This window comes from Pinus tabuliformis, chromosome 7 (genome assembly GCF_031772625.1).
Source record: "Pinus tabuliformis cultivar Carrire ecotype Pingquan chromosome 7, CPIR1, whole genome shotgun sequence".
Taxonomy (NCBI): Eukaryota; Viridiplantae; Streptophyta; class Pinopsida; order Pinales; family Pinaceae; genus Pinus; species Pinus tabuliformis.
In genome coordinates this window covers 125,549,239-125,565,888 of record NC_142293.1, presented here as the reverse complement: position 1 = coordinate 125,565,888, position 16,650 = coordinate 125,549,239, and positions in this window count along the sequence as shown.

The window sequence follows — 16,650 nt, the reverse complement described above, 5'->3', positions numbered from 1 at the left end:
TCCCTAAAGATTTCACTAATTTCCCCAAAGTATTAAGATCTGTTCTTAATATCACTCATAAAACCACTCATTCCATTTCATAATGATTGCCTATGTAAAACCCCATTTTACTTAGGAAAATGGCCACCTTTCTCATACAAACCCCCTTTTTCCCCTTCAAAGCCTAAGTTTAAATATATATAAACTGCTTTTAAACTTGAAGCTTTTCGTTATGTTTCATATTAATTTTTTAACATTATTATATAAACCTGTGCCTCATTACCCGTCCCGTATTATATAATTATATTAAAAAAAACCCCAAATATTATTTATCCCCGCCCTCGGTCGAATACGACCATAGTTATAATTTAACAGGGATTGATAAATTTATTTGAAATTTATTTAGAACCCTCCCTGCGCACCATGGGATTAATTAACCATTTGGGTTAAATAATAACCGTCCCCGACCAATCAAAATGCACCTGAAATGATTAAAACAGTTATAAATACACCGGGCCTGCAAATTAACTCCCCGACATCTCCGACACCCGTCAGCTGTCCGATCTCTGCCTATCCATCAATATTGTGACCCCCTTCATCATCGTGCTTTAACTCGTGATTGGCCGACGGTTTTGCCCCCGTACTCCCGGCACACGTCGCGCTGCCAGTATGATCACTCCGTCCTGGCTCGAAACCACTCATCCCCAGTAAACCGCTTACTGTCCTCCGCTGACGTTAGGTCTGGTACTGCTGACGTCATCCATTGATGTCACCCACCACGTCATCCGCCACATCACCTACCACATCATCTACCTTCTACTGATATCACCTACCACATCGTCTGGTACTGCTTACGTCATCCGCCTATCAAATCAAAAAAATCCCACCAACCTTCGTTTGGTTAAATTAAACGGGCAAAAACATGTTTTTCAGTGTTATATGTTGTATACAGTGCTCCGGGCATAATAACAACGTCAAGTTCACAATTCTAGTTTCTCGACACCACTCGACCAGAAAAGCTACAACAACGAGCTTGTTGCCTGTCAGCTGACCTCCATTTGTACGGTTTTATTCTTTTACGAAGGTATTTACCCAACTTACCATGAAACCCTACAATTTTGGTTCTCGGCTGAGAATTTTACCAGATGGAGTTGTTTACCGAATAAAGGTGAAACACAGGCCAAAACAGGTCGAAGAGTATCAGAGCAGTTAAAGAGTATCCATAAAAATAGGGCAGCCAACACAGAGTAACTGAAGAAGATAGCTGCAAGCCAAACTCACAGGGCCTGCCTCCAGCACATTCAACAAAAATAGGACCAGCACAACATCAGTTCATCTTTTCCCTATTTTCAAAGCTAGCTGTTTCTATTTTCTTATAAGCTATTATTAGTCATCCTAGCTATTATGTCACTGAGATATTTGTTGCATAATTTTCTGCATAAATACCCCCTCAAATGGAGTATTGAGGGTGGATTCCTAGACTTTGTTGTAATATTGAATTTTTGGAATAAAGAGCTGTTGGAATCAACTGTTGCATGGCTTACTGGATGAAGAATTGAAGCAAAGGACTTGTCACAGACTTCTTGAATCAACCACTGGATCAATAAGTCCTCTATATCTTGTGTTTTAAAGTTTTCTTAGTTTATTATATCATCTGTGTTTCACAATCTGAATGATAAAGAAAAGATTTAATTTCAGAATATGCTTGATTGCACTCTGTTTTCAGTCATTATTGTTCTCTGTGTTTTCTTCAGAATTAGGATAAGCAGTGAAATCTTAATTTCTCCTGTTTCCTAATTCTTTCATGTTGATTATTTGCTAAAGAATACTTAACTGCTCCTTATCAGTAATCATCCAATTTCCCTCTTTAAATAGGTTGAAGGATTCTCAACTGCCCTTCACCCCATTTGAGCCCATTCCATCTGTTTCAAGTCTTTATTTGTTCCCTGTTTGACTACCTTGCTCTGTGAAACCATCCTCTGTTAAGAAACCAAATCTAAAAAGCCATATTCTTTGACTCTATTAGCCCAATGGACTGAACTACTCTGTTTTACCTCTCTGCTCTATTGAGTCTCACCACCCAAACTCAAACAAAACCCTTGAACATCATAACTAGCCTAATGCCTTTAAAAACAAAGCTAAATAATAAAGAGAGAGTGCTCTATGGATACAGATTGGCTAGATTATGTATCTAAAAGATTGGTCCGTGGTTACCTCAGCCTCCTTTCCATTTCTTACAACTTTTGGGAAAACTTGATTGATAGCACGGGTCAAAGAGTATTAGTATAGAAGAAAACAGCCTTTGGCTAGCATAGAGCATTAGCAAACATAAACTTCCAGCTAAACCACAATAAAAGGGACAACAAGAAAACAGTTCAATAGCTGTCACTATCTTCCTGTGAGAAGATATTTTGAATTTCCTAGATTAATTCCCAAGTTAGTTTGGGATATTTTGTAAAAACATTTTGTATAAATACTTCATAAATCGAAGTATGTAGGGTGGATTCTTATACTTTCAATAGAATTTTGTTCAAAGACTGTAAAAACTTTTGTATCACTCACTGGGCCAACATGTTGGATTGATGAATAAAGATCAGATATTTCAAGGGATTCATGTGTAAAGTGGAGTACAAATGAGTAATTCTCTTGTGTTGTTTTATCTCTCTTAAAGTTGTTTCATAATCTTAAATGTTTCAGAAGTCTGAATGTTTTAACTTGAATATTATTTCAAAATTTTCTTAACTGCACTCTGTCTTACTGTTATACATTCTTAATGTTTTCTCATAAACTATCTTAGCTAGGGAATTCTTGACTGCTCAACTTCCTTAGTTTCTCCTTTGGTTTATAGTAAAGGATTCTTATTTTCCCTTTACTGATGATTCACTGTTGTTCCCCCATCTTAGCCTCGGTCTGAGGATTTTTGATTTCCCCCTCACCTCCGTTAAGACTCATTTCACCATTTAGTCCAAGGATTTGTACTTCACTCTGCTATCTTGCCCCTTGAACATTCCCTTTAGTGAGTTAACTCCAGCTTTGTTGCCCCTTCTTTGACTCCATTGCCCAATGGCCTAAAGGCATCAACCTATCTGCCTATTTTAAGAATTCCACCACCAAATCTTCATACAAATCAAAAACCCCCCTAAACTCTAGAACTAGCCGAATATCTAAGCAAACATAGCTAAGTTATATAGAGAGAGCCCTCTCTGAGCCATAGGTTGGCTAGAGCCTATGCTTAAAAGTTGGTTTGTGGTTACCTCGAAGCCTTCCCTTCTTCCAAAAATTCTAAGCAAAAGTTTTGAGTGATAACAAGCTGCAGAGCCTTCTCCTACTCTACGACCCAAAGATTCAACTCTACACTTAGATCTTCTGCTATCTTTATTCCATGATCACTTCCATTCTATTTTATGATGATGTCTCAACTACTTAGAGCCTCGCTCTATTTATACAATCCCATGGTTCGTGGACCATTGGTAGATCTCTAAAGCTGACATTACATTAGAAAATTGAGGGCAGACAACCCTATGACTCATTTACATCTTCACCCTCCGCGCCCACAAAATGCGGAGTCTTTGTTGTAGATCTGATCCAAAAATATAAGCTAATTCAAATATACCCAGAAATAATAAGATAGAAATAGATAGAAATGCTTCTTTATTGATCAAACCCTTAAGGTAGGGCAACACCATACATTCACTCCTTAAGGAAGGAGAACACTCCACAAGCCATATGCCTGTTCATACAATAATCCTTGACTATCTCCCATGTGGAGTCTCTAGCCTCTATATAGGCCTCATACATACAATACTATGGATCATTAGCATGGTTCCCTCATACCATCAAACTAATACCATGGACCCATTACATTATTATTAACTACTTGTGGTCCCTTACATGACATGGGTTAACCACCTTATTTATTACTATGGCCCATCCCATTATTACATTATTACCTTGGGTACCTCCCTTGGTACCCCATATTATCCCCCCTAGGTATATAACATTCCACCCCCCTAAGCATGTTTCATCCCCGAAACATGGGAAGAACACAAATAATAAGATCTACTCAAAAGAGTAGTCCACTGATTCCATGCACGGGCATCTAGCCATCCAAGAGAAAGGTGAACCCTCGATCTCACTGGTGCCTCGCTTGCTTGAGATGGAAGTTGACCGTGGCAGCTCTTCTGTGTTGATGTGTAGTGGGTGGATCTTCTCTCCTCGCTATCCGTCATGTGACTACTTGGTTTCCATCTTGATGGTTGTCTTGCGGGGTGATGTGGATGATGATATGTTGAAGTTTTAACCCACGATGTCTTTTTCTTTAATTCACCCTGCTGTGGTGCCTGTTGTGGTGTCTTCTTTTCCAATATGACTTCAACCACTGAACCCTCATCAGATGTGTCAGCACCTGTTACCTTTTCGGCTTCAGCTTCTGTTTGTGTTTGATTGTCGACCATCAACTGCTCATCATCTGATATGTCAGTCCCAGTAACATCTTCTGCTTCAACCTCCTTGGACTCTACCTGCTTATTAATGGAAATATCCCGTAATGTAATTTTCTTCTTTTTATACCAGAGCTTCAAGAATTTCTTCTGCACATTAATATTGATAGTACCCGCAGATTCCATCCAAGGATATCCCAAAACAACATCCATATCATCCATCTCTGAAGTATAAAAATCACCATGCAACACATACTTATCCATAGAAAGCTTCAAATCCTTATAAATTTGAACATCCTCATCGTCAACTTGTGTATTTTCAATTTGTTTTGCTGGAACTTGCAATTTTTTTTCCAAGTTGACATTTATGAGATTTTTCTTGCAACTCGGATTTATAGACACAATGATTTTCTCCTTCTGAATCAATCCATGAACCTGCAATACAGAGATACCAGCAAAAAATAACCCTTTTGGTTCCTTGGTTTCCTTCTTTCCTGTAAAAATAAAATCTTTGCTAGGCTATGTGTCTGTCTGTGTGAGCTTATCCACAAGATTAGATTTACGGTCAAAGCACTCTATAAGAGCTTTTTTGAAGGCATCCCAAGTCAAAAACCTTCCATTGGAACGTTGATGCTCTTGCCACCATTGCCGTCTTTCATTGTCCAAGTACATTTATCCCATTCTCAGCCGAGCCTCATCATCCATGATGTAATACAAACTAAAACATTTCTGCATTTTTGCTAGCCATTTGGCTGGATGAAAGCCATCAAATTTATACAAGTCCCCCAAACTCCAATCTTGGCCCGCCATCACAAAAAAAATTGGCGAAAATTTTAAATTGTCACAGTTTCGTCAATATTTCTCAGAATCCCTATTATGACCTATTTTCAGAAATGGAACAATCATTCTGCATCTACCCATGTGATAGAAATCTTGATCCTGGCACTTAAAATTTCAGATTTACGCTGCAACTCTCTCGCTGTCACCAAAATTTTTGCAAAAAAGAGCTGATTTTAAATCAGCGATATCTCCCTCATCCGGACTCCGATTCGACTGATTTTTTTTTTGAAATTAGGAGTTTCTTCACAAAGATTCCAGATCTACAATTATATTTTGCAGATCTTCCACCAGGACATCTAGATCTGCACCGCAAACTCGCTACCCTAAAAAATTGTCTGCAACCCCACTGATTTTAAATTAGCGATATCTCCTTCATCCGGACTCCGATTCAACCGATTTGTTTTTGAAATTGGGTATTTTTTCACATATAATCCAGATCTGCAATTAGAATTTATAGATCTTGCACCAAAACTTACAGATCTGATCTGCAAACTCGCCGCCCCCGAAACCTTGCAAAAAATAAAAAAAAAATTCTCCACGGTTTGCCCAAGAAAGTGCTCTGGTACCACTTGTTGTAGTTCTGATACCACTTGTTGTAGATCTAATCCAAAAATATAAGCTAATTCAAATATACCTAGAAATAATAAGATAGAAATAGATAGAAATGCTTCTTTATTGATCAAACCGTTAAGGTAGGGCAACACCATACATTCACTCCTTAAGGAAGTAGAACACTCCACAAGGCATATGCCTGTTCATACAATAATCCTTGACTATCTCCCACGTGGAGTCTCTAGCCTCTATATAGGCCTCATACATACAATACCATGGATCATTACCATGGTTCCCTCATACCATCAAACTAATACCATGGGCCCATTACATTATTATTAACTACTTGTGGTCCCTTACATGACATGGCTTAACCACCTTATTTATTACTATGGCCCATCCCATTATTACATTATTACCTTGGGTACCTCCCTTGGTACCCCATATTATCCCCCCTAGGTATATAACAGTCTTTACATTAGATTTACACTTTTTAGCCAAAATTTGGGCTTTAAGCCCCAAAAATTTCCTTGGGGGATCCCGCGCCAAACATGCCCCCAACATAAACATCATGACTCACCCTCGAGTCACTCTTTTGGTGCAAATATCTTCATGCGGAGACCTCCCAACTCTACCTGGATAGCTGCAAGATCGGCAACGCACTGAGCAGCTGCCTGCTGCACGCACTGTTCAGAGACTATTGTCGCTGAACTGCTACCTTGCACCTGTTCCTGCATTCCCTGCATCTGCGCGAGCTTGGATTCAATCGAGGCTGTAATGACGAATGCCTCATCGATCCATGGTTGTACACACGCCTTCAAGACAACTTCCTTATGTTGTGCATCGTCTACTTTCTCCTTGAGCGCTTTTTCCTGCTGCATTCGCACGAGCCTTTGTGTAGGGCCACCGTCTACGTGGTCCCTTTTATTTCATCATACTATTGCTGCAGCTCGCGTGCCTCTATTTCTAAGTGATTTACATTCGGGTCCTCCTGCAGAGTGGTGAGGACCTCAAACAACTCTTCAAACAGTTTGGTGCAGTCCTTCACTGGACTGCTGATCTCTACTATTCCTGCTGTAATGGCACTGGCACAATATTATTTCACCTCAGGCGGAGTGGAAGTCTGTGCCTTCAATTGGAGCTTAGCTATCTGAAGGTTCAGCCCCAGCTGAACCTTATCCATTTCTTCTTTCGCCTCGCGCACCCTTGCTGCTAGTCTCTGGATGCACGCCTCTGCTAGTTCCTCTACTAGGATGGCCAACTCAGGGACCATCTGGCAAGCTTCCTCAACCACCTGCACTAGCTATCTATTCTATGTCATGACCTCATCGCGTTGCAGGCTCAATTGTTCAATATTAATCCATTGCTCACTCATCACCTGGAGCACACGGCCCTCCCTGGCCCGCAGTTCCGTAGTCACTCCATCTTGCAGAATATAGAGCGTCTCTCGAGGGAGTGCAACCATGTTTATCCCAACTCCCTTCAACACACTGACCATAGGCTTGTCAGCCTCATTTTCTGTAACCCGTGCACCCTCTGGCAGCACTATCATGTTGGTCATGCAGGCGTGCAACATTTCCTTAGCCGCAGACGTGCCTATTGCGAGGCTGGTCGACAGAGTACCAGCCTGAGGAGTGAGCACCTACAACTCCTGTATCTATTTTTGGAGGGCCCCCAACACTCTTTGGTTTTCCTCCGCAAACTGCTAGAGGGCCTCTGCAGTGACATCTTGCACCGTCTCCCCTATGTCATGGAGATCCCCCTCAGTGAGGGTGATTGAGTCGAAAGAAGTCTTGGAGGATTTCGACTTCTTCCAAGGCCCCACCAGCTCTCTCAAGTGCTGTCTCTTTAGTTGTGTGGATGTTGTCTGTGGGTCCACACCACCTTCCTCTATTTCTATCTCCTGTTCAAGTGAAGGTGACTTCTGGGCCTCGTGCTTCTTCTTTGCTGCCTTCATGGTGTCCCTGCCTCTTGCGCCTTTGCTGCTGCTGCTTCATTCCTTCTCTTCTCGACCAACTATTCCATCCGTAGTTTTTCCTCCTCCTTTTTCCTCTATGCAGCGAACTTCTATGATTCCACCACGGAGCTGGTTGAAGTGCACGACTTCGGTGGCCACAACTCAAGCACAACGAAAATGACATCTTCCATGGCCAGGTAAGGTAGCTCATTCCATTTCTTCGCGGGGTCCTCGGGCACCCTGATATACACATGATGGAAGTCCGCCTTGAACTCCACAAATCTATTCAGACTATTATAGACAGTGGGTGATAACCGCGGCTTGCGATTAATCCCCATTCTGATGTTCATCTCCATGAACATCGAGAATATCTTACTATCTATGATCCTCTGCGCATCTTTAGTTGCCCACAGCGAAGCATACTTTGCTGCCTTCAGAAGATCCTGCACAATTGTGGAGAGCTAGCTCTCCTCAGGCAATTCCCAAGCAACCAGCACTATAAAAAATAGAAGCCATGCATAGTGGAAAGTCTTCCCCTGTTCGTGTGCCTCGTGGTAGTTTTCCAGGAACTCCCTACACAAGTAATCCACCCAATTAAACTGGACCCCCTCTGTGCACTGCATGTCAAGTGCAACCACTGGCGCAGGCACCTCATCCGCGTGGCATTTCCGTATAACTTTCCCAACTAATATCTATGTCGTGACTTTGATCGCAAAATTATTGACACTGGAGATTGCATACCCTCTCTTTTTCTTCTCTAGCTTGAACTTCTTTTTCATGGCCTCTGCGATGGCCAAATCATCACTTTTACCCTTGGATATGTTCGTTGGATACTCCCCTTTGCAAGGGAGCCGGGTAATTTAGTGAATCAGATGATCTGTGATGGGGATGGGCTCCTCCAGCCACAAACACCCATCATTCACCAGGTAGAGCAACTGCCTGATGACAAAGATAGTCACTGGGGCACGATGGTAATGCGGCACCTAGAACAGGTTTAACAATAATGCTTTCTCTACTCCTCGCAACCACTTGTGCTGCTCCAATTCTATGACTCCTGCTGCTGTATTTTTCTTCGGCTGCATTAGCTGCATGGTTGCCAAATGTGGGAATTTCTAGTGGTTCGTGAGATCCTAGTCTTGAAATTTTAGAACCGGCACCCGTCCCAAGTGTGCTCCATAAAAAATGATATCATCGGATAGAAGTGGAGTCCACAGAGGGCTCTTGCTCTCATCTAGGTCCTTGGGCACCTATACTTTCCCCTTCCATGGAGGAACATATGTGGGCAACCTGGTCAGAGGGTCTGCACCCTGGGTTTCTTCCTCCATTTCTTCATCCTCCTCCTCTTCCACTAGGATTTCCTTAAGGTCTTCCTCCTCCTCATCGGCTTCCAAATTGATCACCTTCCCCTTTTATTCCATAGTAAGTTTAGTTCTCAGCGACTTTATAGGGGACACGCGCACTGGTACCATAGGCTGCTTATCTTTCTTATGTCTTGGTGTGCATGGTGATTTAGGGATTTCTCCGACTATCTAGACGCTTTTTAAGGCATCTCTTATCATCATGACCTGCATGGCCTCTTCAACGGTCATCTCTCTGATATCCACGGCTTCTTCAGACACTGCCATATTTCTGTTCCACAAATCTCTCAACAACTTAGGTAAGTGCTCAAACAATGTCTTCGACTTCAAAAGATAGAATAGATCAGGGTTCATGAATCTCTGGGTGTGCAATAGCTCCATTCTCAAATGGCCAAGTTTTGTTCGCTAGGTAGCCCTTTGCAATTTATAGCACCTTTTGAATTCGAATTCGACCGTTCCCCCGAAATCCGGTCCATTAATGCTCCCTTGGCAGAAAATTTTTGAAAATCTAGCCCATAAAGTTTGCCTTAAATGTCTGCGTCCCGCTCCATTTGGTCTCAAACCAAGCATCACATCATGAATAGTGACTATAAGGGTCACTTTCCAGCCAACCTGCATGGCAGCGCAACTACCCTTGCACTGTTGCGGACCCTGTGACACCTCGCTACTGTGCGTAGTCCTGTCATCGCTCAACTCTAGGGAAGAGTAGTTTATAGTCCCGTGCCTCCTTTCAGCTACCTGGAGCGCTAAGAATATGCTCCCTGCAGTTAATCAAATGGTCGGGCCACGTGTATACAACTTCATCTGACTATCATTTACTTTTCCTGGGAAGATTTCGCTACTTAACTTCAACAACTGCACGCACCACCATCTGTGATTTCCTTAATAACATATGGTCCCATCCCATGCAGCAAACTGAGAAACTCTCAACGGTGGTCCCCAAGTCTATCAATGTAATCAAGCTCATCCTTCTCTATTACTACAGTCTTTCTCTCAAGAAATTCCTTTATTCCTTCCTCAAGCTTCTTGACTTCTGCTTCTGCCATGGCACCTTTCTCCCTCAACCGAAATATTTCATTCCTGAGTTCTTGGAGCCTAAGATCACCCTGATGGATCTGTTCATCGAGTCCCAACTGTTCTTCTTCGAGTTCTTCCAATGGCGCAAGTCTTTCTTCCAGGGCTTCGCGGTCCGTTACTCTTGCGAGCACCACTATGCACAGACTAGACATGATAGAATCCATAGGCATTATAGCTTCTACTCCATCGACCAGCCAAAATGACGTCTACCTAGGTACGCGCGGGTCCCAATCACCTCACTACACATTGCATACCTTTTTCAGCGCATTGCACACCTTTTCAAATGCTTCCACGTGGATAACCTTCTTCACGATTGTTCTTCCCACATGCTTTTGTCCAATCTTAAGAGTCAGCTGCACATCTGTCCCCCCCAACACATGCTTATTGACCATACCTCTCAACGCGGAGTTCATGCGCATCCGCGTAGGTTGTTTTCCATATGCCTGTATCCACTTGGCTAGATGTGCACGCAGATCATCCTGCCCATTGTATTTATCTGGCCATCGCACTCTAGGCTTCCCAAACAGTGTGTGCATCATTCTTCCACATTCATGCTAGTCCTCAAAGCTCATTTTGTGCGTACCCCACCACCTCATAAGCATAGCACACAGTACCCAATTCAAGTCCAGGAAGCATTTCTTTTCTGGCACCCCCCTTTCAAATTTGTCCAAGAAGAAATCTACCTCACTTAACCCATCATAAGTAGGCAAGTCACTTACTTCTGTCAATACACAACGCAACGACCTTGTCATCATATTACAATTTAGTGTAGTCACCTCATGTAACCAATTTTTCCATCGCTCTGTTTCCTCATCCGAATCTGAAGTACAAGAGCTCTTGTGCTCCCATGCAAGCCGTCCATTCGTAGTGGGATTCACATAGTCCTGGTTTCACACTATTATCTTATAGATGTAGTCCAAATCATCATCACTTTCATAGTCACGCACCGGCTCTGTATAGCACGATCCTTCAGCAGGGTCCAGATGTATAACTACGTGTAGTGACTTCTTTTCAAAAATCATCTTGTGCTTCTTCAAATTAATCACCCCATTCATGTCAGTGGACCAATCAATTCCTAGGATTGCGGGGTAGGGATTGCTATCATCAACAATATCTATCACTTTAAAGTCTTCTAGTGAGCTCACTCCCTCCATAGTGAGTCCCTGCAATCACCCCATGGGTATTAACTTCTGCTGGTTCGCCATTCGCAGCTCAATAGGAGACCATTGTAGTGTAGGTCTCCCCATTTGCTCCCATGTCTTCTTCGGTAGAACATTCACGTCTGATCCTAAATCCAGAATTATTTGGTCCATCTCATATTCTCCAATTTGTGTGGTCAACCTCATTTCTCTTCCCGTTCTTGTCTTATGCTTTCCAATCTTTCTAACCACACACGGTTCTCCTGGCATGGTCCCAGTGCATCTGTTAATGAGTTCCTATAATCCCTTTACATCTTTATTGTTGCGCAATAACTTTATGCATGTTTCCAAGAACATCATGATCACAAATGGATCCATTTCCAGTTCCAGTTTATCTTTTCTTCCTATAGTGGAGGCATCAGCGAAGCTCTTCTTAGCTTCCGTGAAGGTTTCTCGAGTGCGCTCCAAATCAAACTCTGCTTCTTTCACCGGAGCTTTGCGAACCCAAGTACTATCTTTTGGTTGTTTTCCTTTTTCATCTCCCATTGTGATTCCACTTCGGAGCACAATGTTCACATTTGGATCTTCCTTGCGCGACTCAGACCTCATCATTTACAGGTTTTGAGTTAGGGGAGGTGCTAGCACTCCCTTGTCATGTATCCTAGCTATTAGCGTAGGACAATCTTCCATCTCATGGTCAAACAAAGTACAATGCAGACATGATGGACACGTTGGGTTCATACAATAGCGGGTATAATGTCTTGGCCCTCCGTAATTGTAGCATATCAGCTGTCCGTGACCTCTTCCAGGTCCTCCTCCACCTTAGCCTCATTTGCGCCCCTGAAATCCTATTCACACCACTCCTGCATTATGGTCTAGGAGCCGTGTTTCAGCCTGAAATCTATAGGTGGGAGTTCTATCCATCATTAGCTCATAGATTCTACAAGTGCACTCATCGTGTCCCACATACCTACAAAAATTACAAAACATTTGTTTCGAATTATGTGTGTACTTCTGTAGAAAATGGCAGTTGTCTGTAGTGTGTTTTCCAACTGTTTGACAAATTGCACACCACAAAGTAGCCGCCACACTAGGTCTTGCTTATGCTTCCAGCCTTAATGGCATCTGTCCTCCTCCTGTGAGGTAATTAGCGAACACCAAGCAGTGGTCCTTATCATGACCCTTACCCTTAATTTTACACACCACACCTCTTCGCACACTTCTGATCGAGCTGTTCTGTCCTATTTTAGACTCTGCATCTCAAGGCATAAGTCTTTCAACTGTGAATGGATCTGTTGAACCCCTAAGTTAGGATCCTACATCAGGGTCTCATGCAGCCTCATCGCCATCCCTAAGGCCTCTGCCTGAGTCGTCAACTTCTATTGCAATAGCACACTCCTTAAATGTGTCATAGCGATGCTACAAACTATTCACGATGTTGTCCATCGATCAGATTCATATTAGCTTCGCAAATCATACACTTCAACCTCTGATCCAACTCCCAATGACTTTCGCCTGGTATCATCATGATTTCTTTGAATCCAATGATAGACTGTGCTTTAGTCTTCGACCTGCCAAATTCTCTATTTAGCACTGCTTGGATATTCATGATTCCCGCATTTGGATTATCGTTGGAGTGCTTAATATAGCAGGTCAGCGTGCGGTCTTGCAGGGTGCTAACCTGTGTCGCTTTCTTTATATTGTCATGTGTAACTCCCTGCGCTTCCCATACGGCTCTTACCATGAACCAAAATTTGTTCAGATCCTCATTTCCCAATCCCTTGAACATAGGAAACTTTATCATGCTTGCCATATTGACTCGCTGTGGTGGCGGAGGTGGTACGGGTGAAGATAGAGGTGAAGCTGGTGGTGGTGTGGGTGGGTGTGGTATTCATAGAATTATTTGCCTTATTAGATGGATCACACTTCACGGCGAGACCTTCGCGAGTTCTTCCTCATCCCCTCACGGAGGTGAAATCAAGGGGCAAGTTTCTGGTCGCTTATTTCCAGTAAGTTTTTCCACTTCGCGTAGCCCCGAACATTAAGGTAATTGCATAACCCTCTTTTCACACAATAACATTTTAATCCAAGTATTCAGAGACTTTACATACTTACCTTGCGGTCCCTTGAGAAAGCATCGCTCTGCCTCACTATAGCTGACTGAAGTGTCTACCGCGAATTCAGTAATGAATCCTCCTATAATCCGATTGAGCTAGTGATCAACAACACTCATGATATTATCCTCCGATGCTTAGAATCTGTGCACCAACTTTGGGGTCCACACAATAGGATTTTCAAGTTTCCACCTTCCTTGGCTATTTGCTAGCTTCGTGATCCACTCATACAGCTCAGTAGGAAAAGACACAAATAATATTTCATGGATCTCTGTGTACAGGTAGTAGTATAACCACTGTTCTTTTGATAGTCGCAGGTTCCTGTTTTCTTGCACCACAAACTCGTGAATCCTTCTGTCCAACCAACCTTCAATTTCCTTCTTATTTGGATTCCAATGATACGACATTAGACATCTCTATGCAGATTCTGGTCCTAGCAATGAAACCACTTCTTGGCTTAATGGGGCCTGACCTAGGTTTGGAGTTAATTAGCCAAACAAATCCCTATACTACTAGCCCTTTCGGCATTAGCCTGTAGTGTGTGGACTGAAGTCTCACCCAAAGCAATATGGGGGGATGTTGGAACCAAGTTTCCGCACCCTTGAGGTGTTTGACGGGTCGATTTAGTCCAACTATGCCTACCTTCGCGCAGGTCTCTTCGTGCACTGTCATAACCTACGAGCCCTTCACGATCTGTTAGGATCGCTTTTCATGTAGCCCTAACCAGGGGCTGAGATGCTTTCATGCTACTATGGCAGCGATCTGCGCTATTTCCCCAAGTTACACCACATATTTTACTTATCTTCTTACAATTGTTAGTTAACTTCACGTAAAAAGACACCTTATCTCACCTTTACTTAATCAATACAATCAGATATGTTCACACACCATATAGACAACAGAAATGAAATTTATGCCCAATATATTCAATACAAAAAACAGGAAATAAATACACAGAATTGATGTAAAACTTCTCTTTATTAATTCTTCAACAGTTACAATCTTGAATTTCCCTGCGCACTCAGCTGCGGACTACTAGGCCTCTGCACACTCAGCTGCAGAGCCTTCTTCTACTCTACAACCCAAAGACTCGACTCTACGCTTAGATCTTCCACTATCCTTATTCCATGATCACTTCCATTCTATTCTACGATGATGTCTCAACTACTTAGAGCCTCGCTCTATTTATACAATCCCATGGTCCTCGGACCATGGGTAGATCTCTAAAGATGACATTACATTACAAAATTGAGGGCGGACAACCCTATGACTCATTTACATCTTTGCACTCTGCACCCACAAAATGTGGAGTCTTTACATTGGATTTACACTTTTTAGCCAAAATATGGGCTTTAAGCCCCAAAACTTTCCTTGGAGGATCTCGCGCCCAATAGATGGGTTGTCCTAGGTCACCTCGCCTTGGCTTTTTCCTTTGTTCTGCTATTTGGGGGTGCCTTTCCCTTGCTTCAGATTCACATATCCAAAGTCTCTCTTCTTCTATTTAAATTTATGCTCGATCTTGACAGCATATCGATAGGTGGCACAAAGCGAGGAGATGTCCAGGAACTCCATATTATCCTAGATGTACTTATGTAGATAGTCGCGGTACTTGAGTACAAAATTCTGCTCAGAATCCTTGATACCAAGCTTCGCGCAAAGGGTATGGAAAACATTTTTGAACTCTAACACATCTTGGTCCCTTCCCTGCTGCAACATGGTCCACTTTATGTATTTATCTTCCTAGCTCTCGATAAGGTAGTATTGTTCCTTGATGGCGTCTTGGAAAGAACTCCAAGTGGCTGCGACTGAAAATAGTGAGGATTCCCTCTCGTCCTTTTGTTCACAGTAGGCTTCCCACTAGTCCTTGACATGTGTGGCAATTTTCAGGAGTGCAATAGTAATCTTTTCCCAATTGGAAAAGTCATGAACTGAAAAATATTCTTCCAATAGATTTAATCATCTATCTATGACGTCTACATCTATCTATCCTTCAAATATGGGAATGTAAAAGTTAACTTGTACCTTAAAAGGAGTGGAGCCTCCAGAGTGGTTGTTGGATGAAGATGTGTTGCTTGTGGGTAGTCATCGTAGGATCTAGGAAAATTTATCCATCATCGCATTCCTTTTTCACTTGATGGATTCTCTAAGAAATATTTTGAAAGGATCTCCTAGCCCCTTTCCTTTCTTTTCTTCTACCATGGGAGGCTGTTGGGGTTTGCGAGGCTGGAATTGAATAGGTTCAACCAATTCGAGCCCTAACTCCTTATACCCTGACCTCATTGGGGACATGCAAAGAAAAACAGAGAAATAGAATACAACTTTGATACCACTAATCCGAATTTATGCAAGAACACAAAAAAATACAGATATACACATAAACATAGAGATGCAATAGAAATAAAGCTTCATTTCATTAATATCAAAGAACTGAAATATGCTTACATACTGAAATGTAAATAACTAGCTCGGGCAATGGTAGATTATCTCCGAGAAGAGATGTGGCGGCTACATGCCTCTGAATTGTGTTAAAATGATGCTCAAAGGCCGATTTGTTATTGAGAAACAATGGAAAACCCTAAACATCCAAAAACCTAACCCTAGGAGATGAAGCGCCAAAATTGTGGGCCCTGTTTAGGTAAATTGGTATGTCAACTTCCTAGGTTCGTAACTTTGGCATATGATCTCCATTTGGCTATCATAATACCTCATTTCAAAGATCTCAAATAAGAGTCCAAAAAAAGAGTAAAGTAGTTTGAGACTTTTCGGTTCTCTCCTTTTTCCCTAAAAATGTCTTTTAGTCCCTCAAAACAACTCTGCAAGTTTAGGACCCGAAAAACTACCAAAAATAGTAAGTTGTGCTACAATTAAGGAAATTGAAAAGAAACAATAGAGGGGGTCCAAGTGGAATAGGAAGGTGGCCACCAATACCCACCTTGATCATAGAGAGTTACCACAGGATGAAATTTCAGACCTTGAAGATCATAAATTACAGAGATACAACAACTTCAATATTGAGCTGCTAAGAGGCAAGAAAAATGTTTGTATTTTTTAAAATTTTCATAATTTTTTTTTGAAAAATTAGTTTGAAGTAATTCAAAGGTCATAGTGAAGCATAAATATAATCGTTTGACTCTAAAATTCCTCGAAAAAGAAAATGGATACACCTAGTAAGCAACTAGAAAGCTTTACTATGAT